Source organism: Ammospiza caudacuta, chromosome 4, assembly GCF_027887145.1.
Source record: "Ammospiza caudacuta isolate bAmmCau1 chromosome 4, bAmmCau1.pri, whole genome shotgun sequence".
Taxonomy (NCBI): Eukaryota; Metazoa; Chordata; class Aves; order Passeriformes; family Passerellidae; genus Ammospiza; species Ammospiza caudacuta.
The window spans coordinates 49,408,937-49,427,485 of NC_080596.1; the positions used below are offsets into that span (position 1 = coordinate 49,408,937).

The 18,549-nt window shown below is 35.5% G+C and overlaps 1 protein-coding gene across 1 annotated transcript in view; it reads left to right on the plus strand.

Annotated features, from left to right (window-relative positions):
- Positions 1–18,549, plus strand: part of SGCZ (sarcoglycan zeta) — a 172,447-nt gene that overhangs the window by 41,793 nt on the left and 112,105 nt on the right. The window lies entirely within an intron of this gene.

An 18,549-nucleotide genomic window follows, 5' to 3' on the forward strand; every position in this document is an offset into this window, starting at 1 on the left:
TCAAAGCAGAGAGGCCTGGAAGGCTCAGGTGGTGAGGATGGGGTCCCCACTTTGTGCAAGTTACTTGAGGGGTTATGCCCCACCACATTATATATAGCAATTATTATCTCATATGTAGTGTTTAATATATCTCCGTGTTTTCAGGAAAAATGAATTATCTCCTGTGGTTTTTCCCCTTCTGTCTCTGTATTATCAGTATTTGTAAAAACCCATAAACATTCTGTTTAAAGTTTAACATTTAGTATTAAAATTAAACATTTTGAAGCTATGAGAACTCCCATTTGATGGCTTGGGCGTTTGAATTTTTCATGTAACTGACTGATAAAATAGCTCACCTAATGGAATATAAGCTAAATTGAAATTCATTACCATTGTTTGTAGGCTTAGCCTTAGATAAATAAAAGAAGAAAACAGATTTCTCTTCTTATTTTTGTTTTTGTTTGCTTTTTTTTTTTACTTTAACAAAGTAAATCCTCATCAGAACCCTGCTGTTAGTGATTGCCAATTACCTGCAACTGCAGGAGCACTGGTAAAGCGTTGCCTTAATTAGGTAGGCCTAAAAATGCTCTTGGGATCTAAGCAAGCATAAATGTAGCTGAAAGGTTCTGTTTCTCCTTGACAAGCACAAATTTTTGTGTGGAAACCACTGATAGGCATTCCTGAAAATACCTTCATTGAGCTGCTCTGAATATTCTGCTAGTCAAATAAGGTAAATTTGCCATCTTGATATTAAGTTTTTTAAAATGTATTTTCTTAAAACACTGGTTTTGCAGTCATAGGCAGGTATACAGTTCCCCTTTGTTCAGATTTATTTGCTATAAAGTATTTGCTAACTTTCATGAATGAGAAAAGAATATTTCATGTGATACATTATAAAACAGGAAAACCCAGTCAACTCCCAAGTTAAAAAGAATGAAATTAGTTCTGGTAGTATACAAACCTTAAACCATTAACATTTGTGTTGGTTTTACCACGGTCAGGAAAATTAAACTACAAGGAAGCCACTCCCTTTCCTCTGCCCCTTTGGGTAAGGAAGGCACAATAAATGATTTTATGAGTTGAAATAACACTTTACTAAAAACGTGCTAATAACAGCAGTATTAATAGCAAAACTATACAAAAGGGAATGAGGGGCTGGTGAGCAGCAGAAGTTGAGCAGGGGTTTAAGGGGACTGTCTGCTCTGCTCTGCTCTGCTCTGGCAGAGATGGCAAACTCCCGGATTCCAGCGCCTGGCGTTTCCTGCTGAAGCCATCATCCCAGCAATGGCCATGGTGGCACTGAATGAACATTGTGGTGACCCCCACTCAGTGCTAGAAAACTCCACTGCCTCTCTCTGTAACCAGGAAAACCAGCAGGCCTAGCTGGTATTGACATCCACTTCTCATGGTGTTATCAATCTTATGATGATTATTAAATCTTTGCTATTTCTTCTTGCAATTTACTTTGCCTTTTTTTGACGGTTGGTGGTGAAGTATCATTGCATGTGACTATTAATCCTTTTAATGTTCTGTTTGCTACATTATAATTGTGTTGCAAAGTCAGCATGAAAGAAGGTTTTTAGCATAGTTGCATTTACAGATAGGAAATTTTCTTTGTTCTAGTTTATCCAGAGATTAAATTATGAAATTGGTTTTTTTTGCCAAATTGAAAAGGCCTTTCAAATTCATCTTTCACTTTACTGTAAGATATACAGTGAAAACACATTTAATAGTGTTGGCAAGATTTTGTAATGGTCATTTGCAACAAAAATGAATTTAGCTGCTCCTCAGTTATTCTCTAAATTTAGTTTTCTGGCTGATAAAACATTTATATAAGGTTGTTTCTTTCAATTGAGATGTGAACTATATTATTTATCTATGCTCCCCATTATAATATACAGCCCTGCTTGCATTATTTAGGTAGAATAATGATCACTTAGGTGCAACAAGAGTCTTGTGGTTGTTTTATCTTCTTTGGGTTTGATTCTTTTTATCTGTTTTTAGTTTCTTGCCTTTTTTTTTAACTTTCAAGGCTATGTTTTCAAAAGTGTTCCCAAAGTATAAATTAAGATATTTTCAGCATAAAGATGTCCAGATGTCGTGCCGTGTTCAGACATTAATTTCTCTTTTACATCAATAAAATTAAGCTGGAGGTGAAGATTGTTTCAGGATGTGTGAGGATCCTGTGGCCCTAGGAGGAGTGGTGTGAACTAAATTTGGAAGGAAGGTTGTGAAGGTGGAGGATGCCAGCCTGATTCTAGAAAAAGCAATGCTTTATTCTCTAGGTCCTAAAATAAGCGTGTCTGACCCTAAATCCACAAACTAAAAAAAAAGAACAACAGAAGAGAAATATATTTACAAAGTAATTGAATTTCACTAAAACGTTACCTATTACTGTAATTTTATTTGTTTAGAACTGGAAAAACTCACTACCTGGCTTCTTTTTTGAATAGTTCTGTATGAATTGTATGAACTGTGAGCTTTCTAGCCTTTTTTTTTTCTTTGTGGTTTTAGGTCTTTTTTATGTCTACAGTACTCTTTAGTTTTCAAAGCATTGAATCTGCATATTTCACAAGGACATTGTTGTGACTCAGTTCACTGGGACAGTATCTCCAAGTTTCAAAAGTTCTAACTTTCTGAAAAAGGGTTTTAATTTTATTTGGCTTTCTGGAAAAAGAAATTGAATTCTGGATTTAATGATACTTTTTATGGCTTCATGGCCACAATGGACAACACTGTTGTGCAGTGGTACAAAAAAATCAGTGTGTGTTGGCTTTTTTCTTTTATATTACTTCAGTTGTGTGGAATATCAATTTATGCAATAGTCTGTGCTGTAAACAGCTGAGAGTGACAGTCTGGTGTCCCCCTGAATCAGAGGAAATCTACCAGTGATCCTGCTAAGTCTCACTGATTTTGCAGGAGGAAGTATTCTCATGTTCAGCTGCTGTTCTTTCTTATTTGTTATTTTACCCTGCAGAAGGATAGCATTTCTATATTTTATGTATTAGGGTTATGAAAAATAGTAATATTTTTATAATAAAAAACGTTGAAAACTGAAACAGATGAAATAAAGGTAAAAATCAGAATACTGCTGGCACAGATTCCTCAAACGAAGAATAGATGTCTGGGTTTGGCGTTAATTTTGCATAATGCAATTGAATTTAATCAGGAAATGTTCACACTGAGTATTTAATTAGACTCTAGGTGATCAATCTTGGTAGGGACTTTGCTAATTATCAAGTGGCTGAGTCACTGAAGAAAGTCAAAGTAAAGCTTCAGAGGACTGTACTTCACTGAGGGGTTTGGATGTGTGAGCAGAAGTTTTTAAGGTGATAAATGTTAAAGAAGGTTAATAAATAGTTTATAGTTAATAATGAAGTTGCAGGAATAATAGATGGAGGCACAGACATATGAGAGACTGGAACTGTAGTCTAAAGTAATTTGTATAAATTATAATTGATCCTCTAAGAAGTATATAGAGGTTTAAATGCTGAGCAGAAATAGTTTAGAGAAAAACTGTATCTCTCTGAAAGGCCATGTTAGATCTAGATTACAACAGTAGGAATGATTCTGTTCTTCCTTCACATATCTCTGATATATTAAGTGGGAATTGCATACACCTAGATATGCTTTTGCAGAACAGGCCAAGTATGTGAAGACTTTCTCCCGAAATGCGGCAAAAAAGTTCCACTGACTCTAAGAAAGGGTAGAAGAAAAAATGCTAAATCAGCATCTCTTCTCAAATCTGTCCCTCTTTAGATAAAGATCTGTGGCATTCCCTTAAGCTGTGCTCTGTTTCTGTATGGCTTCTGTTAATGCTTTGCATTTCCCACCATTCCAGTGTTTTCTGAAGTTTGTTGTTGTGGTGAGCTAGAAATGGTATTCTTGAATTTAGTGTTCCCTCTAAAACTACTGGCACATTCCCCTCCCCTTCTCCAGCTGGAGGCAAAAAAGGCAAAAAACATGGGTTGAGATAAGAACAATTTACTGGAAACAGCAATGAGTTAAGAGAACAAACAGTAACAAAAAAAAAAAAAAATTACCAATGATAAAGGGCATGAGAAAAGAAACGATTCACAGGGACAACACGTGCCAATAAATAATACTGGACACCTCCCCCAGCACATTTTCTCAACCTGCAGGAACCTTCTCCTCTGAAGCAGTCCTTTTCTTTCCATCCTCAGCAACCGCCTGAAGGAGGGTGTAGAAAAACCTCTGTGTCCTAGTAGCCACACCCTCTCCTGGCTGCTGCAAAGAAATTAACACTGTCCTGGCCCAAACCAAAACATGTACTCTACACCATTTAAGACACACATAAAATGCTAGGTTGGAGCACATCTCATTTCTCAAACTTGGAGCTACAAGCTCTGTGCCTCTACCAAAAAGCTTCGTATCCATTGAAGTCTTTAGCTGAACACTTGTGATCTTGACATCCCACCTAGCTTATTTTGCTATTGGATCCTTTCTTCATCCACCCAATATACAGTTCTAGTCTTTTTGTAGTCCTGAGTAAATCACCCAGCTTGTGTAAGTGCTCTCTGTTTATCACCTTGCTTCCAGTTACTGTGCCTGGCTGTCAATCTAAGAATAGTGGTAACTTGATTTTAGTGGCAGTAAAATTAGCTTTCAGGTAATGAATTTGAATTTTTCTTGGACCATTATCACATTTTAAATGAAGTTGTACGTGAATACCTGCCAGGTATTTCAGCACTGCTAACAAAAATCTATGTGCCTTCCCCTCTTTCCTGGGATTCTCTTCCTGCAAGACCCTGTGGCAGAGCCTGCCTTCTGCATGGAAGACAACTGGCTGATGCCAAATAGTGCAGAAATTTCAGGGGTTGTTGTTAAAGTATGCTTCATAATTATGTTTGTTTATTTCCATATTTAAATTTGTATACTTTAAGCTGTGTATTAATAATTCTACTGTATATGTAAATTCAAGTTCATATTAATACACACATAATTTTCCATTACTTGTTTCTTGCAGTCACATTCATTATTCAATGTCTATGATTTATTAGATTATGAGGTTTATGTTACAGATAGCAGCAAGTTTTATCTTCTCTTTCTACAGTGCTAAGTACAGCTGGATTTTTACCTGGTAAACTGTAACACAAGTAATAAATCAAATGTATCATATTAGTGCAGTCATGGGATAAGTAAAATTAGCTTTGAAGCATTTATGCAAATAATCTGTTTTCATCAGTCCACGCTTAGGCACATACTCTCCTACTCTCAAAATACTGATATGATTACTCAAAGTATTTTAATGGGTATTTGAAGACATATATATGTATGTGTTTATTTTTAAATCCTAAATATTAAATATTTTCTTGGGAAAAAGAACAATTTCAGTGAGAATAGCAAAAATCAATACAGTAGTAGTTTATGTACAATGTGGAGTTTGACTTCATGGGCTCCTTCATTTTTAGCTCTGCACAGTTGAGGCAGTTGGGTGCTCTGCAGAGTGAAAATAAATCCATAGGCCTGATGAAAATATACTCTCTGGTTTGTGTTTGAAAGAAAAATATTCTCATAAAGCCACAAGTGGGATGTTAATTTTTTTTACTTTTTTTTTTCTCTGAATTATTTCTGCATTATTTAACCTCCTTACTGTCTTGCCTCATCAGTTATCATTTTACAAGGATTATTCTAATTTTTAGTTGCTTTGGTAGCCACAGTGCAATAGAGAACACATACCCAGGAATGTTTTATGGAGAGTTATAGAGTTTTGGTTGTGAGAGATTTCACAATTCCAAAGCCAAAAAATGCAGTGTGGTTCATTTTAACTGACAGTGTAGGTAAATATCTTGTGTGGATTTTAGTGTGATGATCTGGGGTTTTAGTGGATTTGGTTGTTTGGTTGAATTTTTTTGTTTGCTTGTGATTTTTTAGGGTTTTTTGGTGGTTTTTTTTTTTTGGTTGGTTAGGTTTTTGGTTATTTGGGGATTTTGTTTGTTTTGATTTTTTTTTTTTTTTCTTTTATTGTAACGCATGTATTTAAGGTAGATATTTGAAAAAAACTACAAGAAATTCAGAGAAGAAAACTGCCAGGGATCATTTACCAGAACAATATCTCCTGTAGCTCAGAAAGTGCCATTATCTCGGTGTTTGTTGTTTCACCCTCTGCCACCCAAACTGTTTTAGTAATCAGACAAATTATTCTCCTATTTGTCTGTATTTTTTATGGTTTCTGTGAAACTAATGTGAAAATAGATGATAAGTGTCATGAGGACAAAACTCTAGTTGTTTTTTTGTGAGTTTGTGTTGGATGATAGCAGTCACTATGTCTGACTGTATCTACCTGTGGCATTCAGGAGCTGAGGATATTAGCCTGGAATCAGCTGATCTTTTCTTTTTCTTTGAGATCATTTCCCCTACCTAAATAAACTTAACAAAAAATCACCTAAACGATGTAATTTATTTTTAAAAAATGAGAAAACAGTGGTAACCTATTTCAAGTGTTACTGGCACTCAAGAGTACACAAATACATGTCAAGGTCACACATTATTTCTTTTTTTTTAAATATGCCCTTTCAGTGTCACAGTGACTAATACTTTTTCTGAAGATTATTAGTTGAACTCAGAAATAGAAAATATTTTTTCTTTGAATTACTTTATAAGTAGGAGTACCAGTCTTTGTCCCTGCCTGCAAAAACAATTTAACTGTGCTCAGCAGAGGTCCCCTGCTAGGGAAACTGTAGTTTTTAATTATTTTTAATACATTATTTAATGAGAAAATTAAACAGAGTAGGATTAATTAGTTTTGTAATTGTTAGCACAGTTAGTGATGTGAAATTGATTTTAATTTCTTAAAGTTAAGGACAGAACATTTTATATAGGTGCACTTAAAATTTCAAGCTTATCTATTCTCTTCAACATCACTCAAAGGAAAAAATATTCAGAAGCTCCACATAAGTAGAAAAAGGGAAGGTATTTAAGACCTTCGCACCTTTAAATGTTTTTCACTAAATGAAGGAGCTGGAAAATATCTCAACCCATCTTAATATATCTTTAGGTTTTGGATGTTTTAACTGCAGAAATTAACATTACATCATAAAATAATCCTCCACAACCCTTCTTCCATTATCTTAGTGAATTTATTTTTGTTAAGAACAAAATTTTTTCCTCTACAGTGGATAGTCTTTTGTTGTCCACTCATTGTTATTTTGATGAAGATAGTGTACTGTCTACATCTGTAATAAGGCACATGAACTTCAGAACTTTTGAATACTTGAGACCAGTGGCTTAGTCAGACACCAAATTATGTATTTGGAATTTACCAGAGAAGTCCTGAACACCTAAAGTATGCTATTGTCCTACTCCGTCCATCCATCCCTAAATTTCCACTTCAAATATACCATAAAACTCTTCTCATTGCATCTTGAAAATAAAATATATGGGCGAAACAGATTATGGAATGGAAAGCTATGCCCTATAAAGAATGGCTCTTATGGAAGAATAGATAAGGAACTATAAAATTAGGAGTGGAAACATTAAACACATTGCTTCAAATTAGTTCTGCGCACATTTGAACTGTGAAGATTGCAGCTGGGAAAATGTACAAATAGATTTGAAAGAAAACTCTTAGCCCAAGTAATAGAAGATATATTCATCAGTGTTCACTAAACACAGTAGTTAAGGTCTCATGTCAGAGCCTTTATAGCAAGTATCATTCTGCCCAGGTCCTGTTTTATTACTTTTCTAATCAAATGCTACTGACATCTGTCAGGACAGGGTGGGGGTTGCTGGACAGACCTTGGGTCTGAGTTAGTATGGCAGTTCTTGAGATCTTGAAGTTTCTTTTAAGAATATTAAAATGTTAATTCTATCATTATGCATTGGATTTTTTAGAGCAATGTTGGAACTCTTGGAGGGTTTGGGGTTTTTTTTTGATGAACATAGGCTTTTTAAGAAAGCCTTCTTACACTCATAACTGAATATGTTGGTTTTGATGTTTTTATTTGGAAATGTTTCTAGTTTTGGGTTGTTGGTATATTTGTTTTCACTCTTCTGGTAAAAGCTTTTTGACTCTGATCTATTAGGATTTGATCAGAGCAGGATTTGATCTAGCTTGTAGGGCTTGCTAGTGGCCAGTTTGTTCACAGGCATATCAGAATGAAGTGGTGAGATGGACGGTTACTCTGCCTACAATTGTCTGCTCCTAATATACAATTTTGAGGGGATTTCCCCAAAACAGTGTTTAAACAATTTCTACAGCTCATTCCTCTTGGCTTCTTCAAGGGAGAAATTGGATATCCTGTTCACTTTGAGTCTGCTGTACTGCATGTGCACAGAACCTGTATGATGTGAGCAGAGGAGTTCTTGTGTTCACCCCTTCCCTGCACTTGTAGCAAATTGTATGGGCTACCCAGGTACAAGTGTTGGAGATCAGTGGGCCACACAGAGATTACATTTTTAGCTTAGCTACTTTGAAATAATTTTATCTATTGTGGTCTGAGATCATGTTGAAAATTATCATCTAAGATATGTCATACTAAATGTTACTGATAGGTCCCTCACATGCAAAAATACAAGATATTTAAGAATGATGTGATCTTTCATTTTAGCCCCTAGTGTGAGAAAATAATATAGTACTTATAATAATAATAATGTGCCAAAAATATTGGAAGGACCTCAAAAATATCTGAATATTTTTTTGTAAGCGGTTGCATCCCAAAATATCACATTTCTATTCTGTTAGGTAGGTTTCCATCCAACTCTCTCTCTTCCCATCTATATATATATATATGTGTGTGTGTGTGTGTGTGTATAAATTTATGTGGTTTTATATGTATGTATGTCATACTTTTAGGAGCTTGTTCCTTCATTTTGTTATGAAATAACATACATAGAAAAAAGGATGTGTTGGAAACTTGTGTAAGTGATCAGTGTTCACATTTTGCATGCTTCAGGCAAGTTACAATGATACAATATAAACAGAACATAATGTGATTGGTTTCAAGCTCAAAAATAATTCTTCTAGTGTTATACAGGATATAATTTTCTCAAAAGCACTGGAAGAGAGCGGCAAAATTTTTAATTAAAATTTTCTCTAGCTCAAATTCTTCCTGTGGGCAAAAACTTTTTTTTTTCCTTTCCTTTTGAGAAGAAAAAATAAAAGTATACTGTGTTAGTTCCTTAAAGGTACTTTGGTATATAAATAGAGACTTTTATTTTTCTTTTATATGAGGCTCATGCTATGCACATACTCAGATATGCATTAAGAAGTTGATAATTTCTATCTTGTTAGTGTCATCCTAATGATCTCTGCACTCAGGTGAGTGAAGAATTCCTCTTTGTGGTGGTTCTGGTGCTTTCAAGACAAACCCAGAAGAGACTTGAGGAAAGCATTACTGCAGTTATTCTTAGGCCCACCCTGCAGCATTTATAACAGAGACTTTGGAAAATGCACTATTGCATACTGCTTGATAAAATACTTGTGATCAATGCACTTCAGGGCTTTTGATCTAATTCTTCATTACTCTTTCCTGTTCAATATAAAATGAAATATTAAGAGATGCATTTACCAGTTTCAAAACTGTCTAGTTAGTCTTGGAGCATAAATGGATCTCATAACCTCCTCAGTGATTTTTTTTATTACTTGTTATTATTACTGTTATTTTTTCTATTATTAGATGATCTTTAGTTGATGCCAGAGATTAGTCGCATATAGGGCATAACATATATATTGGATATGTGAACATTTTTGAGGATGAAATTGCTAACAGTACATTATAATATCATGTGCATTAAACATTCATACAAGTGCTATGTTAAAACACACAAACAGTACTCAAAACCCGGACACGGATCAAAACTTGAATAGAAGTTATTTAGCTAGGGACAAAAATCATTAATTTTGCAACAGGTTGAAGAATATTAACCTGAAGGAAAGTCTTTAGAAAAGAATTAAAAGTCATAATGGATAATCTGATATAGCAAGAGACTCATGCTACTGTAGAATGTATTTAAAGACAAAGAAATAAAACCCCTAAACACACCTACTCTCCAAAGCCCAATATCAACAAAAAACCCTTTAAAATGAAAAAAATTAAGAACTTTAGCACCCACTCACTCATGCCCCTGCACTCCCAATGACTTTGAAATTAATTTGGGGTTGATGCCCCAATGGAAATACTGGGGTGTGTCTTCTCTTTTTATTCCCAAAAGAATAATAAGACAAAAAAAAAATTTAATTCTCAACTATGTACCTGTGCAGTGGTTTGAAAATGAGTTTTAAAATAAAATGCTTAAAGAGCTCAATTTATTTCTCATAATGAGGGGGAGCAGTTATTTTTTCTTTAGTTGTACTGTCTAAACTTACTGAAGACTATGAGATAACTCACCATCTCATCAAAAAGGTGAATACCATTGGAGATCTTTATGCAGCACTTCTGTGTGTTCTTTTGGCAAGGAAAACCCTTACCTCTGTAAGTGCACTCCCTATGCAATCTCTGAAAATTTAACTTTGCACCCCAGGATGTAGCAATTCAAATTCCCTGAGCTCTCAGTACTAAGTCGAAATCTTTTCTTGTGAAAACCTTTATTGTCTTTAATTGGTTTTTATTGCCTCAATTGTCTCATAACTGTGCCTGATTGAAAAATAACCAGCCAATCAACACAAAAAACCCTCACAAAAACCTCCCACCCTGTGGCATCAGTCTGAGAAAATTTCACTCTCTGCCTTCAGGTAAAAAAGAGTACATTTTTTCCAAACTCAACTGCTGGTGCCACTTTTAAGCTGAAATCATAGCTTCAAACTCCTTACAGTGTTGTCATCTGTTAAATGACATAATATAGGGATCTGCTTTGTATAATATATGTGAAATGCCTAATACAGAAGAATCAGACACGTTACATAAGGGAAATGTGCAGTCATCATGTTGCAATAAATGTACAACTGAACTCTTGCACAACCCTTTCTACATCTTACTAACTCTCTTAAATAACATTCTTGATAGGAAAAGTTAGTTCATGATCAACCTATTTACTGATATGTTTATTTCCATAAAAACCGCTGAGTTATATAGTACAGAGCAGCTGCTAGATTTTGTTAGGATTCTTGGGTACTTTTATTCACTCCTGATCTAGAGTCAACTCACATATTTTTGACTCTGTAGTTATTTCTAACCAGAAAATAAAAGGTAATTTGAAAGTTAATTTAAAAAAAATATGGTCACCTAAACTTACAGAAGTATAATGTAATAATATCAATTATATATAAATATAAGGTAATTAAGTAATAATTTTCCCAGTCTTTGCATAAATTTAGGGTTCTTCCCTGACTTGCCTTCCCCCCTCCCCAGTTTCTAGTTTTAAAAATGTTATTCTAGATTATAATTGCTGCTGAAGCTAAATATTATTGTCTAGGAAGAATTTTTTTGCCTGATTATAATTCTGCTTATTTAAAGAGGGTAGCATCCTTTAGAATTATTTAAACTTTAAAAAGACACCTGGCTTAATGTACAAGCCAGACTGATTCTCATTTTTTATAGCTTCCATCATGGTTTAGAATATCAAATACTTTATGTAACCAGTAGTTTCTAATTAAGGCAATGCCATTCCTCTGTCTATGAGGAAAACTTTGATGCTTTGTCATCTTTATGGAAAATGCTTTGTGTGTGTGTGTTTAGTATACTTGCAAGCACAGTGTGCTCTTCCCTGCAAAAGCTTGTACCTCAGCTGGCAGCTATTCCTGTCTGCTGCAAAGAGAGCTCCAAAACTCAGGACTTTGGAGTCTGCTCATGCAAGATGCCTTCTGTGCATTGCAACTATCTGATCTTGTTGCAAAGCACGTTCTATAACCTAGTGAATAGGTGGCTTTCTGAAACTGAACAGCACAAAGCACTTCTGATATGTTCATATAACTTGATGGCTTTAAACTGGAAAAATACCCAACTGGAAGATTTATGACACTTCTGTATGTCAAAGGATATACATCAAAGGAGACTTTGTATCCTTACTTTATATTTTAATAGTTGAGTTGGCTTTGCCTTATAAATAATTAATACCACTAAGAATTTAACATCTGAAATGATAAATGGCACTTGGCAGCAATAATGTATTGTTTTTATGCTAACAGGGCATAATTCTACCAGCCGGAATTCAAAAGGCATAGTAGAATAAATTGTATCACCACTTGATTTATTGTTATGGAAAAATGGAAAGATCAAACTTCTGGGTCTTGTCACATGGGTACTTCAGTGCTGACAACCTTTTAAAAGGTAGAGGCTGCACTGAACCTGTCTTTTGTGTGTGTGAGGCTTTCCACCCTTCAAAGCCTTTTCCAGGGACACCAGTGAACTGTCTTGCCCTAAATTCTGGCAGTGGCCAGTGCATATTGCAGGAAATATTTCAGAAAATCTGTTAGTGAATGCTTGGTTACTGAAATCCTAACAGAATGGCTTTCTTTCCAGCTTCAAATTTTTATTACTTAAGCCTGGGATTATATTTTGAATCACAGAGCTTTAATGCTGAATTTTTGCATGGAGTTCGACAAATGAGTTACATGGCTAGGCTCTTTTTTTACCCCCAAGTTTTAATTTACTTTTGTTTTTCTCTTTCATTTTCATATGATAACTCTCTGTGGCACTCGCTTTTTCTCTGCTCTACCTCTTGCTGTGTTTTATCTTTCTGCTGTGTACCACCTTCGTACCACATCTAAATTAAATAATTTCCTTTTTCAAACCTTGTTTTTTTATATGCAAAGCTTTAATTTCTTTAGTCACATTTTTTTTCCATTTATGCATTGCTTTATCTTACAGGAAACAGCATTTTTCAAAAGCATATACCTCTTTTATAGCAGTAAATCTGTAGAGATTCTTCCAAGTAATTATTTTGCATACAAATATTCATGGGAATATTGATAGATGGAACCTCTGGAAGTCCTCTGTCCCAACCTTCCATGTCAAGTGCCATGAACACCAGAGCAAGTTCAGCTGGTGTCCTGAAAACTTCCAAGAATGGAGTGTTGCTCACACACTGCCCTCCCCTCCTAGAAAAATGGAGTTTCCTAATGTTGAGCCTCAGACTAGCAGTGTGCAATTTGTGGTGATGTATTTTTGTTATATTGTCATAACCGAGGCTCCACATCTTTGTAACTGTTCCCCATGTAGTTAAAATTTGTGTTCTGTCTCCCCATCTTTACATCTTCACGTAAACTGCTCCAGCTCCCCCAACTTGTAACTCACATTCTCTGGGATTCTCACCATCCTTGTAGCCCTCCACAGAACTTACTTTGGTTTTCAGTCACTCTTGAGCTGGGGTGGGGTGAATGCAGAACTGTCGATGTATTCCAGATGCGACCTCGTCAGCACCAAGTAGAGGGAGATGGAAATTTTCTTCAGTCACATATTTAATTTGTCAAGTGCCGTAAGCCTTGAATGTATTTCAGCAGGATTGATACTCAGGAAATTTTTTATCAGTCTGTTTACATGCATGCCATCATTCTTCCCTTGTGTGTCTTGGTAGAAATTGTTGGATTGTTGTTGCCCTTCTCTGCAGCTCTGCTATTCAGCATTATCAGCTCCTCACTTATCTTTCCGATTTAGCATCATCTATGGATTTGTTGGGGCACAGGGGGGTTGTTCCATCTCCTCATCCAAGTCTTCAATAAAATTTAACAGAGTAGGGCTAATTATAGAGTAGTTTGAGTTGGAAGGGACCTTTGAGAGTTAGTTAGTTCAACTTGACTGCAGTGACCAGGGGCATCTTCATCTAGGCAAGACCCATCATGCCTGATATCCTTGAACATTTCCAGGGATGTGGCACTCACCACCTCTCTGATTTTCAAATATCATGGAAAGTGGTTTGGCAAGTACATTAGCCAGTTCCCTCAGGACTCAGGGATGCATATCATCAGGTCCCACAGACTTAACTGTGTTTGTGTTTGTGTGGTCAGAAATTGGATTTTCTGTTACAGTGGGAGGAACTTTCCTACTTTATTGCCCATGCTGCTGTTCACTCACTGGAGAATGTGGGAAGAGAAGGTGCCAGTGAAGACTGGAGGCAAAAAAATGTGTGGAGTGTCAGTTTTCTCCTCACCCACTGTTACTGGATTGCCAGTCTTGCTTGTGGGGGCACGCCTTCTTTGACCTGCCTTTTCTGGCTGACATAACTGCAGAAGCCTTTATTCTTCACACTCCTTGCCCAGTTAAACTCCAGCAGCACTTTGGCCCTCCGGACCACATTCCTACATAGCCAGGCAGCATTCCTCTACTCTTCCCAGGATATCTGTCCCTGCTTCCACTGCCTTTGCATTTGCTTCTTTTCCATTAGTTTGATCACCAGGTCTTAAACAGGTTGGTCTCTTTCTTTCCCTTTTTTACCCAACTAGTGGTTTGTTCTTGCAAAGAATTTCCTCATATTCCACAGAAGAACATGGCTGGCTGTGTCAAAAGCCTTAATGTGCAGTAGTGTTTGTCATTGTCTGCGTACATATAAATTTCCAAACAGAAATCCCTTGCTGACTACGCAGTGTGGGGACATTTTACATGCAGGCTGTTGAATTTACTGAGCCATTTATTCAAGCATATATGACTCAGAAATGTCATTAGTCAGACTGGAATTATTGTCTGCATAAAGTGACTGAAGTGTTTTGAAAATTGAATATAGCTCAGTGTTCCTGTTAATTGTTATGAAATGCTGTGTAAGTTACATAATTCTGGAATGGTCTATATTTTAGGCTGCTGTTAGACATCAATCAAAAATAGTCTACCTTTAAAAAAATTTTGAAAGCATGCAATAATATTGAAGAAAATGTTATGATAGAGTTGATCAAGAGCTACTGTGGAATGTGTAGAGGTTTTTAATTACTATATTTGAAAGGAACATAATGTAGTACACATAGAAATAAAGGTGATTTCACACAAAAAGCCTGAAAACAAGCCAGCCAAACAAAAAACCAACCAACCGATAAACAAAAAAAAACCACCAAAAACCACACAAAAGGCCTCAAATACAGCCAAAGTCAACCTGCTGAGAGCTTTTTGAACCCAGCAAGTTTAGTCAATACCAAGGTTATTGCCAAGTAAGAATGAGGAACGAAAAGCAGGTCAACCATGCAGTAACAAGTAGCAGGCAATGAGTTTCCTAAGCTCAATGCAAAGAGGCTTACAGGAATGGAACAACAGGGTTAAAGGGGCAGGGAATAGCAGCAGAAAATCATGAAGATAAATGAGGTAAATAAGAGTGAGAAATAAACAATTAACACATCAAAATCCACATTTTTTGCTAGTTTTAAAGCTCTAAGGATTTATGGAGGTTTTTTTTGGTTGGAGATTTTTTATGTCAGCCATTACACTTACTATAGGGCACTGGAGAAATATTGTATTTCAATTGGTGAAGCAATATCATTAGTACATAACATTAAACATTTGTATAAAAGTAAAATATACATTACTCATTTTAGATGTTGGCAGAGGTCTGGGAAAAACTCCTTTGGATCCCATTGTTCTAAGTATCATTACAAATACTGACCCTTTTTCATCCCTGAATGGTTTTATCTCAATAAATTTTCACTCAAATTAAGTTTTGTAACTCCTGAAGAAAATGGCTTAAATACTTCCCTTTTAAAAATATTTTTGCCATTTTAAAAAATTGCTTCTAACTCCTTTTCTTTGTGTTTTTTAATTGGGTCCATGCAGGGGAATGTAATGTGCCTTTTCTGCTTTGCAACTATAATTTAGTAATGAACTTGTATAAAAAAGACAATTGGATTGTGTATTTTTTATTTTTGTAGATAATTTATCATGCTGATGTGGTATTCAATCTTTTTTTCAGTCTTTATTTTATTTTCTGGGAGAAATACTTTGAGAAAAGGGGAGTTAAAGGGAATACTTACAGACTTGTTATAAGCAAATATTATTTCTGTAGTTTAATGTTCTCCTCTTATTCCCAGAATGAAAGGAAGAGGAAAACAGGTTTAAGTACTCTTTCTTTTTTTTCACATGTTCTCAATTTTATGTATAGTAATGTTGAAAAGCTTGTCATACTAATAATTTTTAAATCTAGGCCTTCACCCCTTCTCAGTACTTCTAATTAACCATTAGCATGTCATTAAAAAGCCATTAATTTTGACATATACTAATGTCAATAAAAGATCAAATTAACCTAATAAAGCAACATATAATCTATCCCAGACCTTTGTGTTATGTTTAGCCTGTGCCAAAGGGAATAACAAAACAGATGGACCTGATAATTTTTCGTTACTTAAAACTGAAATCTGTATATCATATGCAGAAGAAGAAAAAAAAAGACATATAATGTGTACCTATTAAAATTGTGTTTTATTACTCTTGATTCAATCTAATTGATTGCACATGTAAACTTGGCCTCTAATCTCAGAATATATTTTATCTCAGAATCTGTAGAGATAAGATAACAGATTTATTTGAGAAATGTGCTACAACTGCATGCTAGAGATTATAAGGCAAAAGAGCATTTAGGATTCTGGTACCATATTGCTTGTTTTGCTGCAGTCCTTTATTTACCACCTGTTCATATTTGTTTTGCTGGTTAGTTTAGAGGTTTTTTCCTCTTTCTAATATCATTCAGTGGCAGCTTTAATTAATCATGAAATTGTTAAATACATTCTTGAAATATACTGTGGAGTCTTAGATTCAAGAAAACTTGTTTGTAATGTCGGATGCTTCAGCCAATGCAATCTTGTCTTCCTAGAGTGCTATATATTACTGCAGATTCTCAGCATTATGTGACCACATCTGTCAGTGTGATGGTTATGAAATAGCAATGAAATATGCAATTAAAATCTGAAAATACATTCTGGAAAAGGCGCCTTTCTGAAAATGTCTAAGTTCTTGATATTATTGATTTCTTTAAGCTCTTTATGGCATTGACAACCAGAAGTTTGGAGACAGAATGCTTTGATTGCAGGAACTGGGGTTAACAACACATTTTTCCTTCTACTTTTTCCCTTTTTATGTAAATTGTTTATTGTAAAGATAGGGACTAACATGGTTCTGAATGCTTGCAAACTTTGGATTTATAAAGGTAAGTTCAAAAATGTAGAGTTAGGATGCTTTTCAGTCTGCATATAGCATTTTTTGGACCTGTTAAGTGTACCTTCTTGAACATTTGTAGAAAAGTGTGCATGATGCAATGCAAGGTAGTACCAACCTAAATTATGACTTATCTGTAGCTTTGTGTCGTGGCATCAAAAGTCAATACCTATCTGAGAGAAAAACTTCAAAGCTCTGGGCAGCCTCAGTGTAAGGATAACTAAGTGAAATTGAGTTGCTGAAGGAATCATCTCAGGTTCCTTATGGCCTCCCTTTCTGTGTGAATATTAGGATAACTCTTGGGCTTCTATTGTAAGAGTTTGAAACGAACTTCGCATTTGATCAGTTTGTCATCATAGGGTTGATTTTCACTAGGGAGAACAACAAAAATACAAAGCACTAGATCTTTTCCTTTGTCACATTTATATTATTTTAAAAACTTTGCTAAGGAATTAAAACTCAGATACTGAAAATTAAGTTGACAAGAAATGGGCAGCACAAATCTCAGTGCCTTCACCTGACCCATGATTTCCCTTGCAGCAGGCACTAGGGACCTCTTCATTTCACTGTATGAGCTTCATGTTAGTTTGCCTTGACAATATGTTCTCTTCCCTTTCTCTTTTTGTAATGAAAAACATTGAGATAAAATCCTTAGCTTTCAAATTTAAGTAAAGTGCACCCAAAGCACCTGGTTTTGTCTGTAGGGTTGATCAGGCACTGAAAGAGGTTGCCCAGGGAGACAGTGGAGTCCCAGTCCTTGGAAGCAGTCAGAGTTCAAAGCGGACGGTGTCCTGAGCAAGCTGGTGTGGCTGCTGTGAGCACCCAGTGAGCTGGATGAGTGAAACACCAGTCAGTCCAGTTGCAATGGTTCTGTGTTTCTATTGCTGTTTTAATTGACTGACGGAATACATGCACCACTACTGATGCTGCATGAAAATATTTTCTGTAATCCAAGACACGCTTCTAAGTTTCCATGGTTTTTAGACCTCTTTTTCAGGTATGTACGAGATAAGTTTATAGGTTTGCATACCAGGCAAATCAAATATTATATATTATTTCTTTGAAAGCTTGATGCCCTTTTCTCTGTTGGAGTAATTCTTGCTTTATTATTTGACAGCTGCACTTAGGTCTGACTGTGGCTTATGGATCTCTTTGTTTTGCAGTGTGCACAGTGGTACACTACTCACATTTGGATTCGTGCCTTTTGGGGTTTCATTTCAGTTTTCTGTTAAAAGAACATAAACAGATTGCTCTCCATCTATTGCCCAGTTTTCAGGGCCTTTTGCCTTTTGTTTTCCATTCTGTATCTTAAAAAGGACCCTGTTCACCCTTCTCTTGAGAGTGTTGAGTAATATAAGTAAATGAAGTATGTGAATAATTTCCTGCATGTTTAATTGCGCTACGGAACAACTTATGTAGGTATTCTTGCAACTGCCTTACTGTCTGCACAGTAAGAAATTATGCTGTTCAATTATTCTACTACTTCTTCCACAAAAAAACACCCCACAGATAAACATTATTTCAGTTATTTAGACTAAAAAGAGGTTCT